Below are 21,869 nucleotides of genomic sequence, written 5' to 3' on the forward strand. Positions count from 1 at the left end.
CTCATGTTGAAGAGAGAGAAAAGCTGACGTGGAGGAGAGAGAACTAAAGCTGGCACTATAGCCTGTGCATTGGCACCGTGTGGTGAGAGTGGGGTGAGAGTGGGGTGAGAGTGGGCCAAAAGCTGACGTGGCGGGGCGGGAGCGGGGCGGTGCGTTGGCACCAGCCTTATGTTTCTTTGGAACATATCTGGACGCTGGATCATCCTGGACGGTTGAGATCGACGATCCAGGTGAGGCAAATCCTGTATTGCGATTGGCTGCAATGAGGCCATGCCAAGCGTCCCAACTTACACTGAATTAGCGATTATTAATGACATGATTAATTAGTCCCCACTAGCAATGCACGCGCTATTTTTTCGGGCTGTGTTTTGGCAGTTTTGTTGGGGCCTTAATCCATGCAAAAGGACTCACGGTGATTATGGTACGCCATTGACTACTGCTTTTGCCTCCCAGCAATAATAGCTACTGTAGCTAAAATTATGGGGAAGATTCTCAAGAAGGCGGATTATTTGCTGAATCGAATCTCTGCAGCTCGAACGAGAAACCAACATTAATTATTATACCTAATCATCCCGGAAATTCTGTTTAGCCCAAAAATGATCCCGCTCAGCGCTGAACTCTCAATTATTTTGCCTAGCTATACTTTGAAAAAACAGAGGTGTGCGACGAAAGTAATTCACGGATTATGTTTCCAGCCACAAGACTTCATTCATCTTCTGGCCAGTCAAGGATGTTGTTAATCACGTAAAAAAGAATGTTGTTAATCCATGCAATTTTCCTACGCTACATGTGATTCCTTAATCATGGGGCTTTGTCGTCTAATCCATGCTTGCACGTACGTACACTACTAGGAAAAGGCTTATAGCCGCACTTCTTACCGCCGGCGAGTCCAATTTAAAGATGCCGGCGGTAAGTTACCACCGGCGAGTTGAAATGGGGTTGCCAGGGGTAGTGCTGTTACCGCTGGCGAATTGGAGTTGAAAATGCCGGCGGCAAGGTGGTCCGAGAGCACCTAGATGGACCTTGCTTTACCGCCGGCGAGTTTGGTCCGAAAGTGCCGGGGGTAAAATTCGTACCACCAGCGAAATAGATTGGATCGCGCTGGGATTAAAGTGAGTCGGAATGGACCAACCAGGCCGAATTTACCGCCGGCCTCCCAGAATCCTTTTCGCCAGCGATGGAGAAAATAGCCCCGCCGCCCGCCAGCAAATTCGCCAGCGTTATTTGGCCCTATACCACTCACCCAGTCCTATCCTCTCAAGCCCCTCTCCCATCTTATCCGCTCGGCCACCAAATTCCCCACTCATCCCCTTTTCTTCCACGTTGAAATCAAGCACCGCCGCTCCGCTCCATGGTGGTTCTCGCCGGCCGCCCCTGCCACCAGATTCCCTCGACGACGCCCCCTTCCCCCACCACTCAATCCCTTCTCCCCCAATCCCCGAAACCCTAGATGAGTCTGACGACCTCCGCCTACTGCAGGCCCTCCTCCGTTGAGTCCGTTCAACCCCGCCGCCCCTCCTCCGCCTTCCTGGCTCGATGCGCCAGCCATGGGCTTCGCCGCTCACAAGCGGCGCTCCTGGCCGTCCGCTGTCACCATCTCCTTCAAGGCCCATCGCCGGACTGCGTCGCGCGCATGGACGAAGGCGTTGGGTGCGGCTGCTGCTTCACGACGCATCGCGCCATCACGCCATCTCGCCGTCGCCCATCCTTGCCCTGCGCCACCATTATACTTGGCGTCGGACGCGTCCTCGCGATGCTTCTGCTCGATCCCGGCGAGTGGGAGCCCTTCTTCCCCGTACTGTCCGTGAGGCCGCTCCGCAACTGCAGGCCCGCGCAGCGCCTGGGCTCCATCCTGGCCGTCTCCTAAGACGAGCTCAGCCGGGACAAGGCCGTCGCCGCACAGACGGTGAGATGTACCATCTCTCCCGAATCTTGGAGTGTGCTGCGCTGGATTCTGCTGCCCTGGGTCTTAAAAAGGTTTGATCTTGCAGGGCCACTGATCTTGGCAAAGTCTTTGTTCGTGGGGAACCTAGACTATGACACCAGCCACTCTTAGCTCGACCTCCTCTTCCAGCATGATGGCCGGATCAATCGCATCGACATCAAGTCAGGTTGCCCTCTACTCTCTTCCTTACGCCTGATCTGTGTGCATGCTTATCTGATAATCACATGGAGCAGAACAGCTCAAGGTTTATTGGGTACAAGGTGGAGGGACGATTTGGGCTGGACATGTAATGTTTTTGGATATGCTATTGTCTTGCGCTAGATTTTGTACTTAGGCTTTTATAGTTTGGAGAATAATCCTGGAAGTAACTTGACTGCTAAGATTCTTATTTGTCCGTGTATCTCACTACCTCCATCAGGCATAGTAATCTCTATAGCTGGTCGTTTGTGTTAACCTGTGATGCAAATAATGCTAGTGTTTTGCACTTCTCCTTGAAGCAATGCCTCAAGAGCTTGTCATTTTTCTGGATGCTATCCACCGTCTGTGCCTAGAGTTTTTAATGAGTTTTCATTCATTGGAGAATATAATCATTGAAATAGCTTAACCTTTTTTTACGTGCATGTTTCCTGGCACATCACACCACCAAGTATAATACCTATAGAGGATCTGATTGTATGGCATATTAATATGTCATGAAGTACTTGTTTTTTACTGTAATTTTTTTACTGCATTATGTATTTACCCACAAAGTTCTTTGTTGGCTTTATAGGATACCGGGATACTTGCTGTGGCAAGTGGAATTGCAGTATACAGATGCTTGTCTACTAGTATACTTGCTTTGCCTGCTGCTCTGTAGATTGATATGAACTAGTAACTGCTAGTATACATAATTGTGAACCAATTATGTAACCACAAATAATCTTATGGTATTGTTGATCTACAAATAAAGATAATTCTCTCTTTGGTATTCTAATTTTTTGTGTTAAAAAATGCAGTGCTTGATGCTGTGGAGGACTAGATGATAGGCACCATGCCTCCGTCTCGCCATCTACTGAGCTGCTTCTCCCTTTTTGCTGCAATGGTAAGCTTCGTGTAGCTTATGAAAAGTTTCAGGTATCCTCTGTTCTTAATAAATGTAAAACACTCAAAGGATCTGAAATATAACATTGATGCAGAGTAACACTAAATACCACTCATATGTACCAAGTGTTTCAAAAAGTTAATGGGGTAATGGCACAGGTTCTCACAAATTTCAGAAGTAGAAATAATGTAGCTGATTGGTGTCAAGGATTCATCTGTATCCCTAGTATCCTATAAGAAAGTTCACAATAATTTATGCCTATTGATCTGTAATATAAAAATGAAGGTGCTTTTGCATCGTTGTTTGATACAAGCATATTGTTGGCTATGGTAAACTGCAATAGATGCCAGAACTCATTTTTTGTAAAGTTGTTTCACTGTTCCAAATAAACTACACGACTTACGTATTACTAGCTGATTAGTCAAGTACCAATTTTATCATTTTCTGTTTTGAGAGATGTTCACTGAATCCTAGAGTGCCAATTCTATCATTTTCTGTTTTGAGAGATGTTCACTGAATCCTAGAGTACCAATTCTATCATTTTCTTGCATTATTTCAGTCACTGATAATTGAAATGAAATTGCCCATTTCATACTGCTCATGTTTTTCTCATTAACACTAGTTCTAACTCATGGATTTCTTTCATGTGATTTTTTTCTTCGGTTGAACTAAACAAACAATAATGATACTTCCATGTGTAGGGAGCTCGGCTTCGGAGTCCGACCACGCAGGAGGTGGAGCTGGCCGGCGGCGTTTCAGCGAGTAGGCTGCCCGGCAGCCAGCGGAGGTGCGAGAAGCCTGGTGGGCAGCTAGAAGCTAGCTAGCCGCTGGATGGAGATTTTGTATTCACATGTGCAAGCCACCCTAATAAGCTGAGATTGCCGGGAAAACGGGGAGAACTTGTATCTATTTGTGTAATATTTGCTATTTGGAGACTTTCTATATCTGCTGTGTTATTGATGCATGCACGTTATGAATATTTGGATACTTTCTATATCTGTTGTGTTATTAATGTATATCTTGCTATTATTCTGGTATTTCCCTCTATATTATGTGTATATACTATGTATTCTGGTGTATATACAGTGTAATTTGAGATTTTTTTGGCTCCTGTTATTATTACCCCTGGCGAATTTTTAGCTTTACCACTGGCAAGAACGTAAGTGCCGGCGATACACACGGTTACCCCCGGCGAATAGGCTAGGTGCCGGCGGTAACCAATACCGCTGGCGAATTGGAGAAGGTGCCGGCGGTAAGTTGGAGTTACCACCGGCGAATCCGAGGATGCCGGCGGTAAGCGCTTACCACCGGCGAGGTGATCGCCGGCGAATCCAAAAACGCCGGCGGTAAGCCTTTTCAGGTCGCCGGCGGTAAGCCTTTTCCTAGTAGTGGTAGTAGTAGGCTTGTAGCTATGTAGTAGCTTGCACGTACTCCTTTCTTGTAGGAACAATGCCGATGACCTAATCACAAGCATATGAATTCACCAAGTACTCCAGCTACACAAACTCTAGAAGCTCTAATGTTTAGGTTTAGGCGACACGGGAGGCGACCAAAACCCCACCACCACTCGCCCTCCCTCTCCCAGTCCCCCACCTCCATTCTCCGCCGCCGCAGAAGGTCACGGATGGCGAAACACGGGCGGTGACGACGGCGAGGTCTCTCAACTTATTAATGACTGGTGTTTCTTGGTTGGCGGGCAGGCGTTGTGTTTTGGGATATATATCTAAACGCTGGATCATCCTGGACGGTTGAGATCGCCAATCCGGGTGAGGCAAATCTGTATTGTGATTGGTTGCAACGAGGCCATGCGAAGCGTCCCAACTTATTAATGGCATGATTAATTAGTCCCGACTAGCAATGCATGCACTAATTTCTCGGGTTGTGCTTTGGCACTTTCCATGGGGGCTTGATCCATGCAAAGGGCTCACAGTGATTATGGTACGACATTAACTACTCCCAACAATAATAGCTACTCCCAACTACCTAAAATTATGGAGAAGATTCTCAAGAAGGTGGATTATTTGATGAATCGCTCCAGCTCGAACGACCAACCATCCCGGAAATTCTGTTTAGCCCAAAAATGATCCCGCTTCACCCGAACTCTCAATTATTTTGCCTAGCTATACTTTGAAAAAACGCAGGTGTGGTGTGCGACGAAAGTAATTCACGAATTCAGTTTCCAGCCACAAGACTTCATTCATCTGCTGGCTAGTCAAGGATGTTGGTAATCACGTAAAAAAAAGATGTTGCTAATCCATACAATTTTCCTACGCTACACACATATCATCATATGTGATTCTTTAATCATGGGACGTTGTCGTCTAATCCATGCTTCCACATACTTAGTAGTAGCCTAGTAGCTATGTACTGGTAGTAGCTTGCACATACTCCTTTCTTGTAGGAATAATGCCTATGATCTAATCAAAAGAAGCATATGATTTCACCTAGTACTCCAGCTACACAAACACTAGAAGCTCTAATGTTTAGGTTTAGGCGACACGGGAGGCGACCAAGACCGCACCACCACTCGCCCTCCCTCTCCCAGTCCCCCACCTCCATTCTCTGCCGCCGCAGAAGGTCACGAATGGTGAAGCACGGGCGGTGACGGCGACGGGTCTCTCAACTTATTAATGTCCGGTGTTTCTTAGTTGGCAGCCAGGCGTTGTGTTTCTTTGGGATATATCTAGACGTTGGATCATCCTGGACGGTTGAGATCACCGATCCGGGTGAGGCAAATCATGTATTGTGATTGGCTGCAACGAGGCCATGCGAAGCGTCCCAACTTATTAATGGCATGATTAATTAGTACCGACTAGCAATGCACGCACTAATTTCTCGGGCTGTGCTTTGGCACTATCCTTGGGAGCTTGATCCATGCAAAGGGCTCACGGTGATTATGGTACGTCATTAACTACTCCCAACAATAATAGCTACCTAAAATTATGGAAAAGATTCTCAAGAAGGTGGATTATTTGCTAAATCGTTGCAGCTCGAACTCTCAATTATTTTGGCTCTCTACTTTGAAAAAACAGAGGCGTGCGACCAAAGTAAGTTGCTAATTTTGTTTCCAGCCACAAGATTTAATTCATCTGATGGCCAGTCCACGAGGTTGTTAATGCATGCATTACTCCTACGCAACGTACATATCATCATATGTGGATTCCTTAAGCATGGGATGGTGTCGTCTAGTCCATGCATGAACCTAGTAGTATATTGTATGTAGTAGCTTGCATGTACTCCTTGTAGGAATAATGCCTCTGACCTAATCAAAAGAATATGAATTCACCTAGTACTCCACCTACACAAACGCTAGAAGCTCTAATGGTTAGGGTTAGGCAACACCGGAGGTGACCAAGACAACACCACCATTAACCCTCCTCCTCCAAGCCCCCCTCCCCACCATTATCCACGACCACCTGAGTTAACGGAGGGCAGAGCACGGGGAGGCTTCTTCCCGACGGTGGTGTGTCTTAGCCAAGATAGATGTTCTCCCCGATCTGTTTCCAGCCACAAGACTTGATTCATCTGCTGGCCCGTCAAGGATGTTGTTAATCACGTAAAAAATAGGATGTTGTTAATCCATGCAATATTCCTACGCTAAGCACATATCATCCCGGGTTGTCTTTTAGTTTCCACGTGTTGCTTCATGTAACTTGTTTTTCGATTAATGAGATATGTGGTTGCTCTCAAAAAAAGATCGTGGGACTCTTGGCAAGCTCAATGTGGCAGCCAGCTAGTATCGAGCTCGCCTCCTAGTTATTAGTCTTGCCAAGGCCGCTAGCTGGATGAGACCAGCGTGCATGCGCCGCTCGATGAAGCTTCTCCTTGGCCTATGGAAGCTACACACCAAGTAGGATCCATTGAACATTGGTCATTGCACTAGGGATGGATTGGCTAGAGTGCTAGACCGATCTAGTGCACATGCATGCACATGGCCCCACTGATTTTATTTTTGTCTACAAATCAAGTCTTGTGCAAGTCGAGAGGTCCAAGGTATTTTGCTACGTGCTACTCCCTTCGATCCAATAGAAAAGTGTAAGAACCTTAGTACAATGTCAGTTTACAATTTAGCCCTTCTAAATTAAAAATGAACTACTACGTGTAGCTTGCATCTCGCCCATCTCTCTCGCATCTCCCACATCTTGCTCGCATGTCTCCGAATCGATTGTTGTTGACCAAATCGCTCCCTTCTGGTCGTATCTCGAGCTAGCTTCTAGCCAGATCTCTCTACAACGTCTCAGACTTGGACGGAGGAGGGGCCTCTTTTCCAAGCAAGCTATATGCTAGGTCCTCCTCCACACAAACTCCTACTCTGGCCAACTACTCCTCACACTACTAGGAAAACACATATAGATGGAGAACATGCTGTCGGCGCACCAGATTTTCCATGCGCTGGTGGAAACTACCGCCGGCGCGCCCTTATCCCACCGCACCATCGAAGAAGTCCTACTGCCGGCGCACCAGGCCATGGTGTGCGCCGGGGATAAGGGTGAAGCAGGTCCGGGCAAATCCGAAAATCAGGGCACTCCTTACCGCCGGCGCAACCACCGTCGCTGCAACATGATGGTGCACCTAGCGCCGGTGGTTGCACCGGCGGTAAGGGGTGCCCTGATTTTTCCTCCCCCCGGGACCGTCTTTTCAGTTTTGAAAAAAAAATGATAGAAAATTCAAAAAATAAAATCCTTTGAACTACCCATGTATTATGTAATCTAGTTTTAATAAAAAAATTGGAAAATGAATTTTGATATATTATGCAGAATGGCGTCATCTTTCGGTAAAACGGGATTTCTGGTTGCATACGACCTCCGATTAACAACTTTTTTATATTAAAATCTATCTACGCGAAAAAAATTATATGCAAAATCTATCGTTTGGACAAAAACTGGATTCGGCAAATTCAAAATAGAAACATGACTTTTTTCAGGTTTCAAATTTTGATGAAAAAAAAATGCCCCCGGCGCACCACCATATTAGTGCGCCGACAGTAAGCTAGGATATATATGCCAAACCAGCCTGGCGCACCTTCTCTCTCTTCAATTTCCCCATCTTCTCTTTCACTTCTCCTCCTCCTCCTCCTCCTCCTCCTCCTCCTCCTCTCTTCCTCTCTCCGGCCACCTTCGCTTCTCCTCCAATTTCCCCCCTCTTCTACCTTCTTACCCCTCTAATCCCTCCCTCCGGCGAGCACCTCCTCAAGCTACTCACCGGAGCACCTCCTCAAGCTACTTACCAGCGAACACCCCTCAAGCATCTCGTCGGCGAGCACCTCCTCAAGCATCTTGTCGGCGAGCACCTCCTCTCACACCGGGTCCGGCGAGCTTCTCGACGACCACCTCCTGTCACCCTGGCGACCACCTCCTCCCACACCGGCGACCACCTCCTCTTTGTAAGCAGATGACCACGATGGTGGCGGTACATCTCCCAGGGCACGACCTAGAACTTGACTAACGACCTAGAACTCGACCGACCTAGATCTAGATTTGCTTTTTTTAATCGTGGAAAACATACCGCCGGCGCACCAGGCTGGTGCGCCGGCACTACAAGAAATGTGTTGACTAGTGACTATTTTCTTAACGACCATGAGTTTTTTGGACATATATCTATGACTATTTCGATACAAAAGGTCATATGCCATCTGAGAGGGTCTAAAACCTGAAAAACTTCATAACTTGCTTACATCAATTGGTCATAACATAGATAACACTGGTCTATGATCTTGATTTTGGGAGACTACGACCAATTTAATGGTCATGGGTGCTATTAATGATTATACTTAAAAACGATCAATGGACACCTCACCAGGTTGATCTACGTGTCATGTCCATGTGTCAACTTTTGCTGACGTGTCTGCGTATGTGTCCTATCGATGTGTCAATTTCAGCTTAGTGTCCACACGTTGACCTATTGACCCTGGTACTAACATACGGGACCCACATATTGACTATTTGACCAAGATGACTAGGAGTCAATATCTAAAATGTGGAACCAACTTGTAATACAGGTCAGCTAGCCAAACTGCACCGGCTGAACTGACACTTGCACTACACCAAACTGAAATGGGACACGACCACAGACCTGATAGGTAGGACCTACTTTCTAATGTGCAAATAAAACTCATGTACAAAAGTAAAATCATCTTCGCGGGATTAGAAATTTTCCGCACCAACGTCCTCCAAAACGAATATTTTCGTGCAAGTCCCGCCCACAGGCCACCCCACCGGCGGGAGAACGAAATTTCCGCTTATATTATTCTAAAAAAATCCGTTTATTTCCGCTTAACCTTTCACCCACCCGCGGGCAAACCCTACCGCTTTCTCCCAACGCGTCGCCCCTCCCTTTTCTCCCCGCCGCCGTCCCTGGCGAGGAGAGCACCTCGACCATGGCGCCACCATGCCCAATATGTCAAGATGGAAGGCCTCGACGGTGGCAGCAACGCGCGTCCTAGGTGGACCAGTTCACGGGGCCGCGGGGTCGCTGAATTTACCCACCGGCCACGCCTCTTCGCGAGTGATCCACATCTGGCTGACGTGCATTCGCGAGATCGCACAAGGAACCATCATCGGCGTTCGAGAGCCCGGACGAGGGACCGACGGCGGCCCTAGCAAGTTCGACCCCCCCATTGCTCCGCGTGAGATCCAGATCTGGCGCCAACATGCTTGACCCTGACCTCAAGATGCGTAGGACGGCCGCCATGCTGATCTTCATCTACGACCCCGTCTGCGCTACGGTCGAAGGTGCGTCATTTACTCATGTCCTGCCTCCCGCATCCATGATTGGAATTTTGGGAGTACCTGTGTGCGTGGTTCCTTCATGGCGTCCTCGATCTGGGCCTTCTCCCGTGTTCAATTTGATTTAGATCTATCATCTCAATTCTTTCTCAGGTTTCTATTAAAATCATGCAGGGGTATGCGGCTCAGGAGTTAATGAAGCAGGATTGTGTAGCCAGGGGAGCTCGCCATCATCTCCTAGGAGGTCGTATGCTCCCGCTTCTCTCCCCTTTCTGTGATGTAGTTAATCCTAGGTTCATCTGTGTTTTTTCCCATTGTAGTTCTAGATATATTTTTGTGGTGACCTGATTGGAAGGTTTCGTACATAGGCTGCAAATTGTAAACTAGGGACTGAATCTTGTGATGTTAAATTAAATGATGACTAGTACTTTGAGCAATTAAACTAGGGATTGATTGTTATGCGCTGAAGCATGATATGGTATTTTACTAGTTAATGGCTATGGATTTTCCTTTCAGACAAAATGACAGTTTAGTTAGTGTAAGAGGCATTCATGTTCATATGATCCTGAGCATCATTATTTTAATTTTAGAAGCAGTATTGGCTGTACTCTATTACAAATTGGTGTTGCTATATAGTTGTATAATGCTTATATATTTTTCTTAGCACAGATTCTTGTGCTTTGCGAGTGGAGCAGTGTCCTGTCAATTAGTATCTTTTTCTTTGTGCATGAACTAACTGATTTTGACACCGGAAGCTAAATTAAGTAGCCTGGTTCAAAGTCTCATAAACATCCTAAAATAAGCTTTGACATTTTGATCTCTCAAGTAGTACCTTTTTTGTAATCTGCAACCTGTAGCTTGAGATGTTCTGCCATTCAGTTTGATGATCTAAAAATTACGCTTAGTTCTGATAGCATCATTTTCCAAGTTCTCCTTATAATTACTTCATGTTTTACTTCTGAGGGTGATGTTGGTTTCTTACTGAACTTTTTCTGATGTTGCAGTCGTTCCTTCCCTTTATGCTCCTAGCCGTTGTGCCAACTACTCCCAAAGCCTCCTGCTCGACCTCTCCCGATGTCTCCATGCAACAGGTGAGCAGATTACTCGCAGTTTCTCTCAAATTTGTTTGAATTATTTTGTTCTTCTAGAGTCAGTATGTTGTTTGATCTGATTAGGTGCCTTTGTGTCAGGGGAAGTGCTTTGAGGACTTAGACGACGAAGGGAGCTACAAGCAGCTCTGGTTGCGTGAACAGGGAGGAATGGTGGCTTGCGAGTACACTGAGGTGCACGGCTCCATGTCAGGCAACCATGGCCATGCTCGTGTTGTCATGGTGAACATGATTACAGAGGTCAGTGTAGGTTGGCACTGTATTCTGCGTTCTACGTGCATACCGCAATTCTACTTTATCTCAATTTGATTTTGTGGTAGAAGCCCACATCACATGTTCACAAACATGAGTTGATTCAATATTGGTTTACTTGGTGAATGATATTTGTTCTAGACGTCACTGTAGTTGTGTTGCTCTTTTGGATAGCACCTAGATAGTAATCTAGAGGTTGGCTTCAACAAGTTGGATATTGAGACTCCCAAGATGGTTTACCTCTGGTGATACATTCTATATCACATAGCAAATTCAGATTCCATAACTGGTGTATTTATCAATGCAAGAGCTACAGGCGAATCTGTTTGTTCTGATTTTCCAAACAAATAAATAAAACAAAATACGCTAGTTCTGACTTTAGTAATGCAAGCACTTCGATGTTCACACTTCTTAGTGTATCAGTTTCATGAGAGGCATAATGAGGTATCAGTATCTCTTACTCTCAGAGGAGGCAAAACTCAAATATATACGTTCAATTCTATGTCTCTGCTTCAGAGTTTAATTGAACGAGGACCAATTCTATTTAGAAAATAACCTTCTAGTTTGACAAAGAATTTAAGACAATTACATTAGGCTTTATGGTCAGTTTCTATAATCTGTAGTTTTGAATCACCAGTGTTTTATTTCTCCAGTGAACCCCACAGAGCCATGGTGCACTCGGCTGCTCTGCAGTACATTGGAGGGGACCCATCACATCTCCACAGAGTAGGGTGAGCTGCCATACAAACCTGCGAGGTGAGAAGAATTTACTCGTTGAACATTCTGACACTAGTAGCTAGATGGATACTATGCCAGCCTATCACCAAGTAAAACACTGAAACTGTTTCCTATGTGATTTGCCAAGCACCATCTGGTGTTTAACAAAACAAACTACTCTTGTACATTCTACAAATGTGTTAGTGTTTTTTCTAGTTTGGTTTAATTCAGAATCTCTCCCTCCTGGATGTATATCTGTATTGTAGAAAGGGAACATATCCTTCATGTAAATGTCATTTGAATTATATCTGGACCGTACTCGTGGTTGAACATTTGCATACTAGGAATTTAAGTGTACATTTGCTATTTAGGCGTCATCTTAAATATGGGAAGTTGGGAACACGGTAGTAATATGTTATGGAAATTCATTTTGTATGTATATTCATCTTTCAGCTCGGTATATCTCTTTCTGCATTCTGCAACCTGAAGCTCTAAAATCTTGGTTATGCTGTATTAAAATGTTAAGTATTTGACTCGATATTATTCTTCGATGACAATGCTCTCCAGGAAAAGGACATGGATCCAACACAATCGGTGAGGGATGCCTAGTCTCTTTTACTCACGAAGAGTTCCAGGCTTGAACTACGGCCAGTTTATCCTCTCTTTTGCAAGAGCTCCGGACTGAAGATCAAATAAGCGCATAAATATGTTTTGTATATCCAGACGTGTAGTAATAACTGGGGTATCTATTTGTGATGTAAACTGTGGTAGTTCAAAGAAGTGTTGTTATATCTGTTTTCGATTGAAACTTTGTAACCTTTTTATTTAGCTGTTATTTGATGAATTACAATCTATTTTTCTTCTTTTTTCTATTAATTTTAAACGTGAATATTGTTTTGGACATAATGTTGTTTGGCCCCCTAAAGGTCCAGGTCCAAAAAAGTAGTTAGGCTGTAAGAAGGCCGAGACCTAAATGGAAATGGACTGCAAAAAGGTTGCGGCCCAGCAAAAAATAACTCAGTAGGCCTATTGGTTGGGCTCAGCCCATTTAAAATCATTTAGAAGGCCGAATTGGATTGGGCTGAATCTATCCACGGCCAATTGATTCAGTCACAAAAATCTGCCACGTAGGCTTGCTGATGTGGACAGGGTAGATAGCCCGCGACCAAAATGTTTGGTCGTAGATCCATGACTTTCTGTTTTGGTCGTAGAAGTCCATGACCAATTCAATAAAAAGGTCGTGAGTTGTCATTACTGACCCTCGGTATGTGACCTACTGTTTTTGGTCAAAAAAAGGTCATGAAAGAACTACTAAGACCTTTTCTACGACCAATACCTAGGGTCATTAGTCAACATATTTCTTGTAGTGCGGTCATAAATTGAGTTACCACCGGCGCACTAGATGGTGAGCCGGTGATAGCCTTTACCACCGGCCCGTTCCCACCGGCGGGCGCTGGTGCGCCGGCAGTAGTGTTTTTTGGTGCACCGACAGTAAGCCTTTTCCTAGTAGTGTCAGGGCTAGACTGCCTTCACGCCTCTAGCCAGCTCCTCCTCCATCTAGCTCCTTCTCCGTGCCTCGCATTCCTAGTGTGCATCTGCCCCTCGGTGCCATTGATAGATGAACCTAGTGAAACAACATCTTCCTCCTACACCTTTGGATCAATATCATGTACTCCTGCACAAGACTGAGAACAATTCAAACTGCAATTCCAATTGATGAGATTTGAGTAATTTGAGAATTCATTATAATTCTATTCAATTGTAAAACATAGATGGATTAAAACTGCAATACAAGCTGCACTTGATGAGTCAAACTAGCACATGACAGAGAAACAAACAAGAAAACAAAGTATGTTGTTATCTTTTGGTATTTAGTTCCACCATGTTGGACCTCGGTTGCTCCATGTACCTTGAAATCACCATGAAGGGGTTTAACATGAGAAGATAATGCAAAAAAAAAATCTAGTATTTACATGGACAATATAAAACAAAGATCGCACATATTCCAATATTTTGCATGGAGTGGTAAAAAGGCTAACAAAAATTAAGATTTGTCTTGTAGTAAAGCACACATCAGCAACAACTCACGTCCAAGAACATCAGAAGTATACACAAGCATTGGGAGTAGTTTATCTTTGTGTATATGCACACAAGTTGATCACGTAGTATGTAGTAAATACATTTTTTGTAATGAGCAAACTCAAACCTCTAGCACTAACTAACTAATATCATGTGCTAAATTACTGCCAACATAAAGCGAGGTGGATAGTCTAACAAGTTGCGGCTAGATTCCTTGGAATGTCTAGAGTCCCAGCCCCCACTTGGTGATTATTTGTCCGTTTAGCTTCTTGTAAGCTAAGAACCTAGCTAACTTTCGAAGGACAGAATTAGTATGATATTTAAGAATGGTGTGATCATGTTAAGTGCAAGTGCAATTCAAAACAAGGGCCTTCCTACAAAGAGGGAATTTGACCCTGGCGACTTCAAACGTGGTGTCTATCATCAACTCATTTGCCCAAATCCAGCAAAAGAAAAATGCAAGAATATTCAAACCTAGAACATGTACTCCATTGAAGTCGGTTGAGATTATGCTTTGTTCCAAACAAATAGTCAAATGATACACCATTCCATTCTTGGAGAGCCTCTCCCTGCTTTTGGCGTTCTTCTTGCTAAGAAGATGTTGCTTCCCGGCGCACCGCCGCACGATCCGTCACCCCCAACCGATTCGCCGATGGCTTAGTGACAAACACGAAAGAGGAACAAAATCAAGAAACACCCAAAACAACTCGAAGGACTTGTAAGAATGAATGCCTAGGCCAAGATGGACCAATAGAAAACCTTATGCGCGTCTTCATCTTGTAGCCCTTACCGTCTTTCGCGATCTGGATCACAACCCCACGATATCAACATCTACTGAAGCTCAGTTCAAAACTTCTTTGCTCTAGCTAGTTTGCCGTGCTCGGTAAGAGACATTTGTATACATTTTTAAAAATCAAAGATAGAGAGAGATGTATACATATACATATATGCATGTAGTACTTGTAGAGAAGGTGCCTATCAATGCATGCAGTGCGTCTGATTTAATCAAGTCGGGCAGTAGCGCTAGCGAAATAAATTCCGGCGCACGATTTGGCATCAAGCGCCAAACGAATTTGGTTTTTGGGCCGTTTTGAGCGGAGAGGGAGTCCAAACCCTACCCCACATTTCCCGCGACGCGATCCCCTCTCCTACCCAACGAAATCCATCCGGCGCCGCCGCCGCCGCAGCCGCTCTTCCCCGTCGCCGGCCACTTCCCCTCCGCCGCCCCATTCTCCATCCGGCGAAGCTCCAACCGCTACCGAGCCCCACCGCACAAGATCGACCTCCGTCGCCATGGATTCGCGAAGGACAGAGGCGGTGGCGGTGCCCCCATGAACCGCTCTGCGTCCCGGCGGCTCGTTCGCCGGCGCGCTTGTGCGCTGGTAGGACGGCGCGCAGCGCTCCGTCGAACCTGCTTCCCGCGTCTCGCGCGTGGCTTCCGGGTGCTGCTTCACGCCGGCGAGGTGGTGCAGGCCGTCCGGACGCGGCGGCGCAGCTCCGCCGTTCTGCGCTCCGTCCTCGCCGTCGACCAGACCGTGGCCTCGCCGCGCTCTGCTCCGGGGCGTCTCCGTGCAGGTATGGTATCCAAACCCTAATCATAATCCTTTTCCCCCCTGATCCAGTTTTCTTGACTGAAAAACGGGTTTCTTTGCAGAGCAGCAGGAGGAGGGGCGAGGATTTGAAGGTCGTGCTTGCTGTCCCGTATACTGCATATATTAGTTTGATCGTATGCGTTGGCTGCTTCCCTTAACTGTTTAGCACGACGACTAGTAACTCCTAAACTAGTTTCTACGTGGATGCATAGCTATGGCACTGGAGCATTAGTCAGGTTCAGCCAATTATTGAACAGCATGTTGTTGGAATTCCCGAGTCTTCTTATTTCTCCAGGCTCCACCAAAAAAATCCTGATTTCAGTACCTCGTGGATTGCTTGGACTTCAAATCAGACGTTCGTTCATACTGATTATTCGGACCAGCCTGTGTTGTTTTTGTACGGCCCTCTAGTCACCGAAGATCAACCTTTTCTTCTTTCCGGTCGACACCGTGTTGAACAACTAGCAGATCAGTAGAGAACTTCAGTTGAATAGTTTGGAGTTTTTGGTGTCCATATCTGTGTGAGCTAGATGTACACCCAGATACGCTTTAGTTTAGGCTTGCTCTAAACATTGACTCGTGATGTGCAGAGTTAGCTAATCTGAGCTGCTTAGGACGCATGAATACATGGTGCTATTTCTGCACGTTTTCTCTTCATTGCAGATTGATAAAACAAATTGGAAATGCTACATGTTTATATGAATCTGCCGAATCAAGATTTGACATTGATTTCCGTTGATGGCTATTTCTTTTCTCAACCGCCTTGTCTGCTTCAAATGTTTGTGGAATTTTTTCATCTCCGTATCTTGGTGAGCAGGCTAGAATAGTTGGCAAGTGTGCGAGATTCATTCTGATGTATTAGTAAACCCGATGATCCTGTTTGCAGCCTCAAAACTTGCAAGACAAGTTTTCGGAAAATTGTGTGCATTACAAAACCTGATGCTCTCAAGTCTCAAACTTAAATCATAGTACATTGATATGAAAACTCCTGGTCTGGATTTTTATGAGAATTGTATTTTTGCATGCATCAGGTTTATGTGATATCCATCTCTGTGCATCATAAAGGGTGGGCTGGTTGTATGCATCAGGTATTATGAACCATCTATTTGCAGAGTGCCAACAAAAATATCAATGCGGGTATCCAGAATTTAGAGAAGGAGTATCTTAATAAAAGTAGTTAGCTCTAAACATTGACTCGTGATGTGCACATAAAACCACTTTATTTCCAGCCTTGCTCTAAACATTGACTCGTGATGTGCAGAATTAGCTAGCCCATGTGTTGTTCTTCAAGGACAAGGAGGACGACCAGTAGCTGCACTACTTGGAATCTGGAGGACCCGAGGACAACTGAGACAGACTCCATGTCTTTGCTTGCTGCTTCTACTTGGCTCTTGATGATCTGCAGTTGTGCAATGGTAAGTTTCGTGTATGCCCTATAAATGCCACTTTGGATCTGTGATGTATGTGCATGAAGTCGTTTATTTGGGGCAGCTGCCATCTTAACTCTGGTGGAATGGGCTTACAAGATGATCTTAACTAGTGCTTTGTTTCTGCTTGTTAGTAGTGTGAGTTTGTATGGCTGTAGCCTGTATGGGGTCTCGGCCTTTTAATATTTCCAGAAATGAAACTGTGATGTTTGCAGTAATAATATCATATAGGTGACATGGTGAGAAATCTTGCTACGCTGTAGGTGTGCGAGTGCTGCAATGTTTACAGTCAAGTAAATGACATCAATGATCAAATTACTAGGCAATGTACTTTTTGCCAAGAAAATGACAACAACGATTGAATTACTAGGCAATGTTGTTTGGTTACATTGTTAGGTCCAAATTTGGGTGATGGAACGGAAAACTTGTATTCGCATGTTTGTTGATATGTCTACAGTGCATTTGTGGTTAATATGCAGTTATGCACATGCTGTGCATGGTCCAGTTTAGATGTTTAATATTTGTGTTGTGCATGGTGCTGGATAAATCAAATTCATATCTTTGTTATTGTTGTAATTCTGGTTATATAATATATAAGAACAGAGTTTGTTGTACTGACCATGTGTTCTTCAAGGGCAATGGGGATTCTTGTTGTGGCTATTGGAGGTAGGTTGGCAAGCAGCTCGGCATGGTCTTGGTCACAGGCACCACCCTGATTCAGCAGATTGCACGCGGCGGCGTTGACAAGTGAGGCGACCTGGTGTTCTCTTCTGGCCTGGAGATTTGCCATACATTGGCGCTGGGCAGTTTGCCGCCGCTGTCATTGGTGGTGGTGGCAGCCAGGTGGTGTTTCTCACCATATATATCATCGTCAGCACGTACTGCTTACGCTGAAAAAAAAAGGAAACGGTGGTGTTTCTGCAGCAGTGGCAACTTGCTGTGAATTTGTTTGTTGATAGTGGAACTAGCTGGGAATTGATTGTGTTTTCTTGGTGAGGTGTAGCTGCAAGTGCTCTGCTAGCTTTGTTGTCTTGATGTGTGCCATATTTGAAAACATTTCATTCCATATAATTATATGTTGTGGTGCGAATTTCCAAAAAAAAGGTCAATCGTTATATCCAAATTTGAACTTTTAGTGGTTAACAATGTATTTACTAGTTTATCTTTCTTAGAAGAAAGGATGATGCATGAGAAAGAAAATCTAGATAATCTGGAGCTGATCCATTAGGACTAGCACTTGTTATACGAGGCAAATAGAAATCGAGTAGGGTGAGGCTAGGTGGTACTGGTACTTTTAGCTGCAGCTGGTAGATGTGAAGAAGGAAAAATGTATAGAAACATTGTACCAGGCAAAACGAAAAGGAGATTGTAGAGTGACGAGGAGCTACCTAGCTCAGGAACACACACCCCATGGTCTGGAGAGCCTAAAAATGGTTCACAAAAATAGCTGGCTGAATCCACGTATGGGCTCCGATGTATAATCTCTATGAAGGCAAAACGAAAAGGAGATTGTAGAGTGACGAGGAGCTACCTAGCTCAGGAACACACACCCCATGGTCTGGAGAGCCTAAAAATGGTTCACAAAAATAGCTGGCTGAATCCACGTATGGGCTCCGATGTATAATCTCTATGAAGAGATGACACATAGGGAAATGAAACACGTGGAGTAGGTACCCAAAAAAAAAAAAGCACCATATAGCAGATTTTCTCCCTATATGTATGTAGCAGATCTGAAACTAGCAAGTATGTAGCAGATCTGTTCCTCAATGTAGCAGATCTCTCAGTCAAGCTGATTGAATCGATGTAGCAGATTGACTGGTGGCAGGAACTGGACGAGAGGAGAGGAGGTTTTTTCTCAAGAATCTGGATGTGACTGTTCTTCCCTGGTTCATCCTTGTTCTTGGCGTGGTGAAGAAGAAGATGGGGATCCAACGCACATGTAGCAGGGAAGAAGAAGAAGGGATCCGATGTAGCTTTATGGTGCGGTCCCCAAAAAAAGTGGCGTTCACGTGGGAGTTGCGGTGGGAGATGCTCGTATGCTGCTGGGGGGTCTCCACAGTGGGCCAAAAAAAGGAAAGTGCGTGGTCCCCACGCTGGGCCAGAAAAGGAAAGTCCACCTGGTCGGACTGACCTCGTTTTACCAGGAATCGAGGTCGACCTCGATGTAGCACAGCCCAAAGAAAAATGGAGATTAGAAGCCACACACGCGACAGCGGCATGCTACGGCGTTTACGGAAGGCGTGCGTCACGGCCTGACCGAGCAGGCACGCACGCACGCAGCGTAGGAGTGACATCATCGCGCCATCCAGCCTGTCTCGCCTCTGCTCCTCACGCGCGCGCGCGGCTGGCCACCTTCCTCACGCGACCCGGCCCAATGCAACGGCACACAGCAGGCACGATGCCTCCAGCTCCAATACTCGTTTTAGTAAGTGATCGCAGGCGGAAACGAAAAGTTCAAAGGTACGACGAAAACACACAAAATTTAACAGAACCGTGAGATCAGAATCCATCAGCTGCCCCCAACACGTTTTCTCCTACACTGTCACACCTCCGGCGAGCCATCAACTCATCCATGAGTCGTCCAACATCATTGTAGGAAGATCCACCCTTCTCCAACGCCTTTGTCGCCATTGTACGAAGCTCCTGAACCTTCTTCCGCATAGCATTGCCCTCCTCACTGTCGTCCATCAATCTCTTGACGGACGCAGTGATCACCTCGCCACCGATCACCTCATGGGTGTCAATGGCCGCCGCGGAGTCCCTGGCGCCGACGCTGACGCCAACCTTGAGCACCTCCACCACAAGCTTCTCGTTGTGGAACTGGTCCCCGTACCGCGGCCACGTGACCATTGGCACGCCGGCGCTCACCGCCTCCAGCACCGAGTTCCACCCGCAGTGGGTGACGAAGCCGCCTAGCGCCAAGTGTTTCAGGATGAGCGTCTGCGGCGCCCAGCCTCGGATGACGAAGCCACGGTCACCCCGCGCCAACAGCTCGGCGAAGCCTTGAGGCATCCACTCGACGATTCGGTGCCACCGGTTACCCACAGGAAGTTCTTGCCGGACAGGTCGAGGCCGCGGGCGATCTCGACCAGCTCGGCAGGCAAGAAAGTGGTCAACGTGCCGAATGAGACGTACACCACGGAGCCTGCCGGCTTCGCGTCTAGCCACCGGAGGCAGATGTCGGCGACGCCGTCGGTACTAATGCCTCCTGTCGCGGCCACATCTCTGCTGTCGGTGGCGAGCGCGACGGGTCCGACGAGCCGAGCGCGCGGCGGCCGAGCGTGGCGTGGAAGTGTTCCACGTAGTCCGGCTCGAGCTCGTGGAAGCTGTTGAACACCTCGCCGAAGCTCCTCCGGTCCGCCGCGCCGGCGCTCTCGTAGAACTCCCACTCCAACGGCCTCTTCCCGTGATCCAAAATCTGCCGCCTCCTCAGCTCCACACGGTGCGGCAGCCCGGGCAGCAAAACGAAGGCGTCCGGATCCTCGTCGTCGTCCGGGCAAGCCTCCAGCGGGTTGTTGCGCAGCGTGCTTTCGCTGCAGCACCGCGCGAAGACGCTGATGCCGAGGAACACGAGCCGCAGGACGCCGTGCGCCGCGGCGGCGTCTTGGGACCAGGTGAAGAAGCTGTCAGTCACGACGGCGTCGACGCGGGGCCGGCTATCGGCCAGGAACTGGTCGAAGGGCTCCCGGAGAAGAAGACCGGCATGGAGGAACTTGCCGTAGTACTCTGGTCCGTGGGACTGGGTGATGTACCTGACGTTCTCGAAGCCTGGCGGGAGCCCGACGTCGGGGAAAGGCACGACGGAGATGTCGATTGGTATGGCTGGGGAGGAGTCGCTGCCATGGAGGTTTGCGTTGTTGGCCCGGTCGACGGCTGGACGGATGATGTCGGCGTTGACAGGCGTGGTAAGGATGGTGCACCTGGCGCCGCGGGCGGCGAATAGCGCGGCCATGTCCGCCGCCGGAATGAGGTGCCCCGGGGCGAAGTACGGGAGGAAGAGGATGTGCAGGGGTTGCTGCGGCTGAGGCTCATCTCTGGTAGTAGTAGCCATGGAGTATCTCTTTTCTCCCGAAGAACTGTGCTGTGCTAGCTCTTGGAGGAGCGGAGGAGGAAGAGTGACGGCTTATCCAGTGGTGAATGCACACACTGTTTCTCAGGGAGACTGGAGAAGATTTAGATGCGGCTTTTAATGCAGAAGATCGATTGATTGATGCAGCATTTTTTTTTCTTTTTTTGGTTGCTATGAAACAATTCTGGTGACCAAGGCTTGTAACGTAGCGATTTACTAATATCCTCGTGATGGATGTGCTAAGTGGCTTCACCAGTTGCGCCCAAAAACAGTGGGCTGCTTGCTGTTGCTAGTAGTTTGCAGAGTCGGCTACTTTGTCACCGTGCAGCCTGATATGCTAAAAAAGGTGTGATCAGATCTTGAGCGACAACTAACTTCGTTTTCAGTAAATAATGTTATCATTAAAACCCACGTTATAATCATGACTAGCAAGAATCACGAATTAAATTTAATGGCTAGACCATTTCTCTTAGTTGCATTTCAACTCGCAACTAAAAAAATCAGCTGCAACTATACTTACAGCTAAAAGAGATAATTACAATTCAACTTGCAACTCATATCTATGAATACGATGTAGGACTTGACTGAGCACGTGATAAGGGATTAACTTATCAATGCCTACAAGTTGTAGACTAGGGTTTAGTTGAAAGTAGAGGGCAAGTAGATCTCGAAGGTTTCAGCCGGAAAAGTACTCGACTAAGCACTCCACTGCTATGAAAACTAGGGTTGTGTGGAACAATGAATCGATCTTTTCTTTGTCCCTCGACTCCCCCTTATATAGGAGGTGGAGTCGAGGGTTTCGTGATGTACAAGTTACAGAGTCCGGGAGGGTTTCTGAGCCATCCCGCAATAATTACAAGCCATTCCTAATAC

The 21,869-nt window shown here is 46.6% G+C and overlaps 1 long non-coding RNA gene and 1 pseudogene across 2 annotated transcripts; one reads left to right on the top strand and one right to left on the bottom strand.

Annotated features, from left to right (window-relative positions):
• Positions 1 to 20,978, bottom strand: part of LOC124689622 — a 36,135-nt pseudogene extending 15,157 nt beyond the window's left edge.
• LOC124691673 lies at positions 1,863 to 4,022 on the top strand. 2 transcript variants are annotated; one of them, XR_006999072.1, is made up of 4 exons: positions 1,863 to 1,906; positions 1,992 to 2,111; positions 2,941 to 3,026; positions 3,728 to 4,022. It is a non-coding gene; the product is annotated as an uncharacterized LOC124691673 (long non-coding RNA). The 2 variants fall into 2 exon arrangements; XR_006999071.1 differs by lacking the exon at positions 1,863 to 1,906 and having other exon boundaries at positions 1,913 to 2,111.
• Positions 20,979 to 21,869: the final 891 nt, after the last annotated feature.

Source organism: Lolium rigidum, chromosome 2 (assembly GCF_022539505.1).
Source record: "Lolium rigidum isolate FL_2022 chromosome 2, APGP_CSIRO_Lrig_0.1, whole genome shotgun sequence".
Lineage (NCBI taxonomy): Eukaryota > Viridiplantae > Streptophyta > Magnoliopsida > Poales > Poaceae > Lolium > Lolium rigidum.